General features: G+C 35.7%; 1 pseudogene; it reads left to right on the top strand.

Annotated features, from left to right (window-relative positions):
• The first annotated feature begins 449 nt into the window (after positions 1-449).
• On the top strand, positions 450-10,370 carry LOC107469146 (folate transporter 1, chloroplastic-like; annotated as a pseudogene).
• The last annotated feature ends 612 nt before the right edge of the window (positions 10,371-10,982 follow it).

The following is a 10,982-nucleotide window of genomic DNA, read 5'->3' as shown; positions in this document are numbered from 1 at the left end:
TTTATTTTATAAATTATTATTTTATTAATTATCTATTATATTTATTAACAATCAAATACAGTGTTTGGCAAATTTCTAGTAGTAAAAGTAAAAGCACTAGTAAAATCAAAAAAAGATCTTTTTTGAGAAACTGTAATTTATATCTTTTTTTAAAAGATCTTTTTTCCTTAAAAAAAAAGATGTTTTTCATGTAATAAATAAACAAAAAAGTACTTTTATATTGTTATACCCAAACATAATTGATAAATAAAAAGACCTTTTTACATGAGATATCCAAACATAAAATTACTTTTACTTCTCTATAAGATCTTTTAAAAAAAGATAACTCGAAAAAAGATCTTTTCTTAGAAGCTCACCCAAACAAGCCCAATGGCGCCCAAACATGCACTAAGTCTAAAATAAAATTAAACAATCCCGTGAATATTACTACTTACTACTTACTGGTGGAATGAACACAAGAACTCATCCTTCCCCATTACTGGTGTGCCGCAGCTGCCGGAACACACTGCGTTGCCAGGGATTCGCCGCCTCCTTGCCTGCTATCCTTGCTGCTTCGCCACTCTTAGCCGAGCTGTCTGCCTCGCCGACATATCCCTCAGCGGCCGTGCAAGGCCGTCGCAAGAGCCCTCAGCTTCACAGCCACCATCCAGGTACGCCCTGCCTCGTTGCTTCTCTCTCTCTCTCTCTCATGTCTTAGTTCCGTTATCTGATCTAGGTATGAGTTTGATTGAGGATTTGAGTTTTGTTGACTGCGGATACTTGCCATTCTTGTAGATTTTTGTATGCGATGAAGTTGAATGCTTTGAGCTCTTAGCATATGTAGTCATGAACTGAGCACAATATAATTTTCGTGATAAATTAAACACTATACTTTTCTGTGATGGCCTTAATGAACTTTCTCTTTCACTGTAGTCCTGGTATATTGACATAATGGCAGAGAAGAATTTTGTATATTGAACAATTGTTGCCAATTGTAGAATTGTTAGTACTTGCTCTGTTTCTTAATAGATGTGATCATATATAAAGCTCTAACTTTGTTTTCGCTGTGGCATTTTGCTAACAGTTTTGGCTTTATAGGCTACTATATTATCTTCGATCACACTTATTTTATCTGCTATGTTTGTGCTTTTCGTTGAATAAAAACCTGTGTCATGGAAGCTTCAGATCATATAGTTTGCTTTTGTTGCTAACTCTCCCCTTTATTCAATAATGTGATATTAAATAATTGCAAAATGCATCAGTTACTTTAATAGTGTAGTTCTAAGAATATCCAACTTCAGGTCTGTTTTCTTCACATGTATAATTATTAATAATTTATCCATATTTGTTGACTGCCATTTTGTAAACTGTTTAGATCTGGATTTTATCATTGAAACAGGGCGTGTTTCATGAATTGTGGTTTGATGGGTCTGAAGAATAGATTTTATTCTTTAAACTTTCTTTTTTTCCTTTGTCTTCAAAATCGGAACTTAGTCAACTTACAGATATTACTTTGGAGATGAAGTTGAATGTGTGGATTTGATTTGATTGGAAGAGTTGTTTTCAAAAGATAATGATTCAAAATTTCAATAGATTCTCTTCTCCTTTGAAGGCCAAACCATTCGACGAAAGAGAAAACAAAAGCTGTGCCTTAATACACTGTCACTGAGGAAGCCCCTCAGATAAACCCATCGCGTCTCCTTTTAGTTCAATGACATTCAACCCAGAGTGAGACATAACTTACCAAACATGTCAGCCACTGCACCCGAGGCCTGTCAATGGCACTGGGAGAATGCTGCTGCCGGTGGCACAGCTGGGTTTGCCACTGTCGCTGTCATGCATCCTCTCGATGTTGTCCGCACTAGGTTCCAAGGTCTTTGTTTTTCTTTTTTTGCATTTTTTAATTTTCTTTTTGCTCAAATAAATGGATATTTAATATTTGTCTTGTGTTCAGCTTTTTATGGGATTATTATTTGATTTGCAGTTAATGATGGCAGAGTCTCTCATGTTCCCAATTATAAGAATACTGTTCGTGCAATTTTCACCATTGCTCGATCTGAGGTTTGTTTGTTTACTCATTCCACCCAATGCTAGCCATTTTTATCAATCAAGGATACAATTTTCGACATTTACTTTACTTCATAATATTTCATTATTTTCTGCAATGCAATATTTAGAGTGTCCCTAATAATTAGTTTTTCTAGGACCACGGCTATAGATTGTTTCAATATAGCATTTAAGACATATTGGCATTTGAAGAATTCTGCTTGTTAGGAGTTTCATGTTTTAAGAAAGGAATTCACCATAGATTGTGCAACTGGGCTTGTGTAAATTATTGACAACTTTACCTATATATGGTTAAGACATATAGCTAACTCCACCTATGTTACACTTGTAGTACATAGCCGGTCCCAAACTCGGATAAAGGAGGAGAGTTGTGTTAAGTCTTCGGCAACCAACATAAAAATATAGCCGAACCCCCATGACATGAATCAAAGACATTATTGCGCTAAAGCTAGGTCGTTGCCCGGAAGCAACGCGCCGTATGGCTCGAGTACGGTGTCAAAGCAAGAGCCGCTGCATCGGTGCCCGGATGTAGTGTTAAATGAGCAAGGGTTCTCGCGTTTTCTTGAACGGACGATGGTAAATAAGCTAGTTCACAAAGTAAAAGGTAAAGGTCGAAGCGACAAAAGGTTGATATTTGGGACATAGAACATAGGCACTCTAACAGGAAAGTCCATGGAGGTGGTGGACACCATGACAAGGAGAAAGATTAACATTATGTGCCTAAAAGAAACGAAATGGGTTGGTGAAAAGGTTAGGGAGTTGGATACTTTTGGTTTCAAACTTTGGTATACAGGAAATGTGAAGAATAGGAATGGGGTTGGAATAATTGTGGATAAGCAGTGGAAGAAGGACGTAGTGAATATCAAGAGGATGAGAGATCGGATCATCTCTATCAAACTTGTGGTGGAGGGAGGTGATTTCCATGTGATACGAGGGATTTGGATCAGGTTAAGTGCATAAGGATAAGGATGGAGAGGTGTTGACTCAAGAGGAGAAGATTAATGAAAGGTGAAAGAGCTACTTCTACGAGTTATTTAATGAGGGACAGAAGACTCTTCCGAGCCTTGGTCGATTATGCACAAGGGAAGAAGATCAAAACTTTGACTACTATCGAAGGATTCGAGACTTCGAGGTAAAAGAGGCTCTAAAGCAGAAGAAAAATGGCAGGGCAGTAGGACCTGATAATATCCCGATTGAGGTTTGGAAGGGTCTTGGAGAAAAAGGCATCAACTGGTTAACTAAACTTTTTAATGAGATTTTAAAGTCAAAGAAGACGTCTGATGAGTGGAGAAAGAGCACCCTGGTACCTATCTACAAGAATAAGGGGGATATACAAAGTTGCGGAAACTATAGAGGGATTAAGCTTATGAGTCATACTATGAAGTTATGGGAAAGGGTGATAGAACGGAGGTTGAGAAAAGAGACATAAGTAACAGAGAACTAATTTGGATTTATGCCAGGCAGATCTACCACTGAAGCGATATACCTATTAAGAAGGATGATGGAGAGGTATCATAGTAATAAAAGGGATCTACATATGGTGTTTATTGATTTGGAAAAAGCGTATGATAGGATACCAATAGAGGTCTTATGGAAGATTTTAGAAAAGAGGAGAGTAAGAATCGTATATATTCGGGCAATTAAAGACATGTATGATGGGGCCAAAACTAGTGTGAAGACTCAATGTGGTGTGACAGAGAAATTCTCTATTGGTATAGGATTGCACCAGGGATCATCCTTAAGTCCATACCTTTTCACATTAGTCTTGGAAGTACTTACAGAGTATATCCAAGAGCCGTAGCAAGACGTATGGTTTGCGCATTCTAATAAAAAGTTGGAGTTATGGAGAGAAGCTTTACAAGTGTATGGTCTGCGCATAAGCCGTAGCAAGACGGAATATATGGAATATAAGTTCAGTCTGAGAAGGGAAAACCCCAATATAGAGGTGAAGATTGAAGAAAACATCCTACGAAAAGTTAAAAGTTTTAAGTATCTTGGGTGCATCATACAGGATAATAAAGAGATTGAACATGATGTAAATCATAGGATCCAAGCAGGTTGGTCAAAATGGCGGAGTGCATCTGGTTTTATATGCGACAAAAAAGTGCCTCTAAAACTTAAAGGTAAATTCTATCGCACCGTTATAAGACCGGCTATGCTGTATGGTACGGAGTGTTGGGCGGCTAAAGGGGAGCACGAACAAGCTGAGTGTGGCAGAGATGAAGATGTTGAGATGGATGAGTGGTCATACGCGATTGGATAAAATAAAGAATGAAGATATAAGGGAGAGAGTTGGAGTAGCACCCATTGTGGAAAAGATGGTTAAATCGCGTCTCAGGTGGTTTGGACATGTGAGAAGAAGACCGATAGAACATCCAGTCGAGAGGGTGGATGAGATGGAAGATAGACAAAGGGCGAAAGGCAGAGGAAGACCTAAGAAGATCATCCATGAAGTGGTCAAACGAGATCTACATGTAAACGATCTCTCTGTAGACATGATACATGACAGAGCACAATGGCGTCGTTTGATTCATGTAGCCGACCTCACTTAGTGGGACAAGGCTTTGTTGTTGTTGGTTAAGACATATAGCTGGTGGTTAGGATAAGTCTTGCAAATTTGAAGAAAATAGATAAAATCATTATAGGCTTGGTCTATGCTAGCATCTAGGAGAATCTGAAAAGATTAGTCCTAGAAACTGTGTTTTCTTTGGTGTGTCAGTCACACTTGTGAGATTATTAATGGAAACTTGGTGGTTTGTCATGTCATGTGCTAGTCGCACCCAGATTTTATTTTATTTTATTGTATTGTATTGTTTTGTTTTGCTTTCTATTTTTGATTTTTTTTCCTTGATTGGGTTATTTGTCCCTGTTGTTTGTTGATTAATGGTTGCTGATCCAAACACTCCTCATTTTTTCACCTTGTTCATAGTCTTACTTTTATTTTTATTAAGATGTATGCAGCTAAGATAACTGATGTATGGTTCAATACCCTTGGCTTTTACTTATAGTTCAGGAGTTGTCATTGAATATGTAAATAGCAGTTTGTTATATTTATATTCCCTGCTTTATCTTGCAGGGATTAAGAGGATTATATGCAGGTTTTCTTCCTGGGGTTATTGGGTCGACTATTTCATGGGGCCTATATTTCTTTTTGTGAGTTTCAATTCTGAACGTTAAATAATTAATTGTATTAAGTTAACTAGAATGATGTTATATGGTATGATACACTGGAGTTTGTATCCTTAATTTTATTCTTGTAGTAGGCATCCATAGATTCCAAATATGTAAAATGTGATCTTGATTTATTCAGTCTGAACTCTCAAAAGTCTCCCTCACGCACACATGCGCGAGTACGCGTGCGCATACATACACACATGCACACACCTAAAGAGGAATGGATTCTTTTGTGAATTTTCCATCCCCTAACTTCTTGATCAGCTATTAATATTTACATGTGACTAAGTTAAAATTTCTTAATTACAGTTATGATAAAGCCAAACAAAGATATGCTAGGAATAGGGAGGATACACTGAGCCCAGGTCTTCATCTTACCTCAGCTGCTGAAGCAGGAGGTTTGGTGAGTGTTCACAATTCCATTATCATGAATGGATTGCCACATGCGTGCGCTCTCATGTGTATGCACAGTTTTGTATATTCTTGGTTAGGGCTTTGCATAATTTCCATGTTCAATTCAAAATTTTTTCTTACATCGGTCCCAAGGAGTGGCGAAAGGTGGTAAGTAAAGTGTATTAGAGATTTGCCAATGAACTTTATTATGATAAGAGTGTGAGAATGGATTAATGGGACTATATTTAAGTTTACAGCCTTGTTATCTTTATGAAAATTTTTAATATATTGTTAAGCTTTTATAGTTGAATGATTACTGATTAGGATTCCAAAGCCTGCTAAATTTACTATCATTTGATTTCCATTGTCTTCTGTCAGGTGTGCTTGTGCACAAATCCTGTTTGGCTGGTAAAACAAGATTGCAGCTTCAGACTCCTCTTCATCAAACACGACCATACTATGGGATTTTTGGGCTCATCTCCATCTTAATTTAACTTCATTCTCAACTGTTCACTTTAAAGATTTTTTTTTTCTTCTCAAAATATTCATGTCATTAGAATACATTTCTTGAAGTTATAAATTTAGCTGAATTATTATTTTAACACACAGGACTTTCTTAATTGTAGTAATCTTCTGCCCACTTCAGTTTACAGTTACTACCTGTGTCAACTTTTAAGTGGCTTTTACAGCTTTGGTCTTCTAGACAAGAGTCGAGAAATTGTTAAATTCTCTTGAGTATAGAGTGAAAATGGTTTGCTTTGGTTAAATTATCCTGTCTCTTCTCATTAATTTATTATTACTTTATTAAGTTGATGTAATACTTTATACTTATGAAGTTAAACATTGCAAAAGATAATTAATGCTTTGTATGTATTTATAAATTATAAATAATTTTTGAAAAAAATAATTTCGCAAAATCAAACTTAAAAGCAGATAGATGGAGTACTATCAAAAGTTGCATAATGGCTCTCTTTCACCACCTGTTTAGACGATAATATTTGATTCAGTATTTATCTTTATCATCCAAAAATGTTGTAGCAATTCGCAAGTCACTACTATTAATCATCAATGTTTGGTCCTTAATTTGCTAAGTAATGTATGGCATAACTATTCATTGTATTTGTTTCACAGCGTTTTGTTCTATGATGTTTATTTTTAGTTTTTAAAATTAGGAAGAAAAAGGAAACTTGTTTTCAACTTTACTTGTATATATTTTAAGGGAATCACTTTGTTTCAGCATGGGAATGATCAATTAGAATGTAATAGTCAGGGTTTGGGTATTTTACTTATTGTGGTTGTATTAACTTTGCTAACCTGTCATACAATTTTTGTTTCTTGTCTGAAAATATCAGATGCATTTAGGACCATAATGAGGGAAGAAGGTTTTAGAGCACTCTACAGAGGAATTGTTCCTGGTCTATTTCTGGTATGTTGATGTTTGTTATTTTCCAACTCTGTCTTGGCTCTTGTAAATTTAATTATTGATTGTTGATTGATTTTCCCCATCTAGTGGGATAAGGCTTAGTTATTATTGTTGTTGATACTTGTGAAATTGTGTCTGAAAAAAGATAACGGTGTTATTCACCCAATGTAACATATGATAAAGATCTCTCTTTTCGATTGATCCAGTCTGTGACGAGCATTGGCTCTGTAGCAGGTAGCCACTATGAACTTCAGAATTTGCCAATTAAAGCCATAGACTATCCAAAACTTTACAAATAGATCCTGTCCTCCCTTTTCTGTTTACTGCTATATTGCTAACGTAATGCGTTTGACATCTTATTGTCATCCGAGCAATGGCAGGTGACATAAGATTTGGTCATATGACTGAGGTTCACGTTTATTCCAGGTTAGGGAAAAAATTTTCTAACATTTTTCCCTATATGTTTATTATTTTTTCTTTATATCGTGTAAAATACTAAAGTCATATCATCATGAACCATGATATTTGTCATTCTCAAACTTCTTGTTAGAGATAGAAACCCATTCATAAACTTCCACCTAGAAATTTAAACATTTAGGAGAGTTGAATTGTGACGTAGCATGAGAACCATTGAACAAGAGCTTAAGAATTTGATCCTTGTCCTGCTCATTCTTATAAGAAAACAAAGAAGTTGAACTTCAAGAGGACCTTTCATCAGAGCTTACTTGCTCTTCCATTGAGGCTCAGATACATTACACTATTGTCATCCTTGTTCCATGTTCCTAACAATGGTGGCATTGAACCTGCAAGGACTTCAGTGCTCGTATTAGGCATGTGTCTCAGGAGGTACTAGGTTAGAAAGTGTAGCTGATAAGTGTTATGTGTTATCTCTTCCTAACCTGAGTATTTAGTTATTTTAGAGTTATATTGGATCCATGAGTCAGATGAGTGGGGAATGGTTAGTGCTCCAGTATCTAGGAGTTATGCTAATCAGAGCTTGTGCATAACTACCTGTATAAGATAGGATCAAATAATGGGCCAAGTCTTTCAGAGATGATTTACTATTGGGCCGGTAGTCCATAACACCAGTTATGATAAATTTTCTGAAATGTTTAAGCCGAGTTGCTTTTCAATATACTATTCTTATTATGAGGGTTCTGTTTTCTCGTGTGTGGAAGGAGCAACCTAGAACTCATGACTATGCTAATTATTAATACATGCAACTTTTTGTCTTTGTAAGATTTATAGAAGGCTCAATTGTTTCTTGTCCTTCAGCAGGTCTCTCATGGGACTGTTCAGTTCACAGCATATGAGGAGCTTCGTAAAGTTATTGTAGACATAAAGCACAGGGGAAGTAAAAGGCATCGTCAAAACCCGGATGATCTGTTGGTAAGTAAATAATGGTTGGATTAGAATTACAGAGCATTGGACCATTTACATTTATTAACCCATTGTTTGATCATTGAAATTGAATTGATTGTCACTTATATAGGTCTGAGTTCTTGTTCCTATGTCACTGCTCAACTCGAGATCAAGTGACATTCCAAGAGTGATGAGTGATGACTAGGTTGTATCATGTGCACAGATAATATCGACCTGAGTGTTTAATATGTGGTATTAGATATGATAGGATAAGTAAACACTACGCTAGATGTTAAGATATTATTCATTGTCTGTTGTATTCAGTATGTTGTTTCAACTTATCTACAATGACTGTTATACATCATATTGTTGCAGTCTGGTGTATTAAATAAATATTTTTAAAATGTTTAATGCAAAAGAACTTGTTACAGTCCTCAATTTATTGTGTTCCAGTGCTTTGAAATGGGTGTTAGACATTTTAATGTTCAATATCAACTATGGACACAGCTTGGGTTAAGTTTATTAATTTTTCTTTTCTTTGGTATTCTGCTTATGGTGTATGTGTGAGATATATGTATTTAGCATAGAAGATTGGCATATTTTGTGTGCTTTATCTTCTGGGATTTAGCCTCTTGTATAGTTTTTTCCTTTTTTTTTTTGTGAGGATATTTCTGCTATTTACCTGGGAAGCATGACACGGGGAGAACCTTCAGAAGGAAAAGAATTAGGAAGTCCCTACTGTTGTAACAGAATTGTCACCTGGCAAGCCTAGTGGGGAGGGTTTGAGATTCAATGCTAATTCTTTTATGGGTGTGAGAGGACAGAAGGGATATAAGGGAGTGAGTGGGAATGAGGGAAATCATGGACGGCCTTTTGAATAGAATCAAGCTTTAAGGAGAGACGGCAAGACTCTTGAAATTCTCTGGCGATATCATCTTTCTCTATGAATTCTATCAAAACCCCGAGCTTACTTTATTTCCCCCTTTTTCTCTCACTGTTACATTCTTGTCTCTCTGGTGCCAGTTGTTATTATGGTTTCCTGCCCTTTTGTACTTTTTCATTCTTTTCTAATTAACATATTTCCTTTTTTCTATTGCTCTGCCTACATTACCCACGTTGGATTCGGCCCTTCTCTCGACCCTTTGTTAATGCAGAATGTTTGTGCATGGGGTTGTCATTTTTATTTAAGCCTGGTATTTAATACGTTGTTTAGCTTCTGACTATATGAAACAACAGCGGTCTGGACCTCAAAAACAACAAGTGGTTAGATCACCATCTCCGGTTTCTCCATTACTACAACCCTTCCCTTGTAAATTGCAGAGTCTTTACTACCCGGTGTGACCATGGATGGCGCGAACAATGGTGAACCACAAAATCAGAAGCGTGATGAACTTACAGAGTCACTCAATGATCTCTTTAGCAGCAATAGCACAATGATCAAATCGGACTTCAGGTAAAAACCCTTGTTTCAAACAATTCCAATGAATTACAAATCGTGTAAACTATCTGAGGATACAACATTATTTGGAATATCAAGTTTGACAATGGTTTTATGTGAGTTAGGGGACTAATAATCAACTTGAGTTATTAGAGAAGATGAATGTGAGGGTTGCGGAAGAATACAAAGGTTACGGCGACTTAGCTTCAGGGTTGAGGGTTTTTGTGGAGCAGTTGAAATGCAAGAGTGGTAGCTTCAACGAATATGTTGAGCAGATTGATGCCATAGAGAAGCAAGTAACTGAATTTGAAGTTGTGGTCTCTATGCTTGACAAATATGTGTGTCTGTTGGAATCAAGAGTGCAGTCTGTGTACCAAACTAGGCTTCATCCTCCTTCTAATAATTAGATAATATAAATATGTATAGATTTGATTTGGTAACTTGCTTACACAGTGATTTTGAGTGTTTTATCTTGTGTTAACCAGTTAAATACCGGTGCTAGTATATTTTCCATGAAGTAATTTTATTACAAATTAATTACTTTCATCTTGGCTTTCTTCCTGAGAGACATGTTTTATGCAGGTTATAATCATTGCTTTGTCCTCAAAATTAAATTTAGCAAGTGTCATTGATAAACAGCAAGAAGATAAAACGACCAGAGTTTAAATTTAACTCAAAGGAATAATTACACAACCAAACAAATAAGTTATCAAAACATATGAATTTGATTAGTTGTAAAAATATTTATAGTATTAGTGTATTAAAATTAAACTCATTGAAATGCTTAAATATTTATATGTAAAATTCAAATTATATTTCTGTTATTTATGTTTTGGTTTCTTACAAAATATACTTTATTATTTATTATAATTAAATTGAAGTGAATAAATTTTAATAAATAAATTAGAATAATGTTAGCATGATGAACTATGATAGAGATCTATACTTAGAAGATTGCACGCGTTATCCACTTATCCCCCACACTTAGAGCAAGTAAATAATATATATATAACTGGCCCAAAAATTTTAAAACGAAAAAAAATCTTCTGGGGTTAGATTGGTCACCAAAGACACAAAAGGAGGGATAAAATAGACAAATAGTAGGAGGTATATTTCAAAAAGGTTAAATGGTCAATCAATTATAAT

Source organism: Arachis duranensis, chromosome 10, assembly GCF_000817695.3.
Source record: "Arachis duranensis cultivar V14167 chromosome 10, aradu.V14167.gnm2.J7QH, whole genome shotgun sequence".
Taxonomy (NCBI): domain Eukaryota; kingdom Viridiplantae; phylum Streptophyta; class Magnoliopsida; order Fabales; family Fabaceae; genus Arachis; species Arachis duranensis.
Note: the sequence above shows the minus strand (reverse complement) of the source record. Positions and strands in the feature narration are given on the sequence as shown.